Raw genomic sequence first — 1,103 nt, forward strand, 5'->3', positions numbered from 1 at the left:
TCTCTTCAGCAGTCAGTTTGGGTAACCCGATGTCCTCCAGTATCTCCCTCATTCCGTTATCATCTGCTCCTCCTGCATCTTCATATAGGTGTTGATAGACTTGAAGGAATCCCTCATTTACGCTCTCTTGGGTATTCACTATTTGACCACTCACTCCGCTTATCTCACTTATCACTGTTCTAGGCGTCTCCTTTTTGTATAGCCATGCCAACAGCCTACCCGGCTCATCTCCTCCAACGTGTTGTCTTTCTACGTATTTCTTGTAGTTTAAGTTGCATAGTATCTCCCATTGTTCCCCGCATTCTTGTTGCAATTGGCTCATAGCTTCAGCATCTTCCTGCGAGGTGCCCCCTTTACTCAAATTTTCTTCTAATTTCCTTTCTGTTTTATCCAGCTCTTTCATTAGGCCCCCCTGGAGCCCTTTGGATTTTGATATTGCTGCCCCTCTCACCACTACCTTAAATGCCTCCCACAAGGTGCTTTCGGAGTTTATGCTGCCGGTGTTCTTTTCAAAATATTCTAGGTTGGGATCCTGGCTCTGGGAGGCTGGTGTTGCCACGTTAAGATCAAGAGTGAGTGGTCTGGTAAGACCCTTGATTTATATTCCGAGCTCACTATCTCCCCGGTAAGTTCCGGGTTGGCAAACACGTAATCTAGTTGGGTGGGCTGGAGTAATGAGTAATGCCTATCCTCTGGGTGGTGTTGCCTCCATATATCTACTATCTGAAGATCGCCGAGCAGGGTTCTCAGGGTTTTGGCTGCCGGGGTGGGCCTGTCTAGTTTCCTATCGGATCTGTCCATTCTGGGGTCTAGCTTGCAGTTGAAATCCCCTCCCCATATGATCGTGCCGCCTATGTACTGATTAACTTTACCGTACAGGGTCTTGAAGTAGGCCACTGTATCCTGGTTTGGGGCATATGTGTTGATAATACACAATTCTCTATTCTCCAGAATTCCACGTATCGCTAACATTCTGCCATCTGGGTCCACTGTGGACTGCATTAACTGAAAGGGCGCGTGTGGCATGACCCAAATGACCACCCCTCTGGCATAAACCGAATACGTTGCTCCAACAGTGGTCCCCTTCCATTTCTTCTCTATCG

Source organism: Ambystoma mexicanum, chromosome 1q, assembly GCF_040938575.1.
Source record: "Ambystoma mexicanum isolate Mex_15411 chromosome 1q, UKY_AmexF1_1, whole genome shotgun sequence".
Classification (NCBI taxonomy): Eukaryota; Metazoa; Chordata; class Amphibia; order Caudata; family Ambystomatidae; genus Ambystoma; species Ambystoma mexicanum.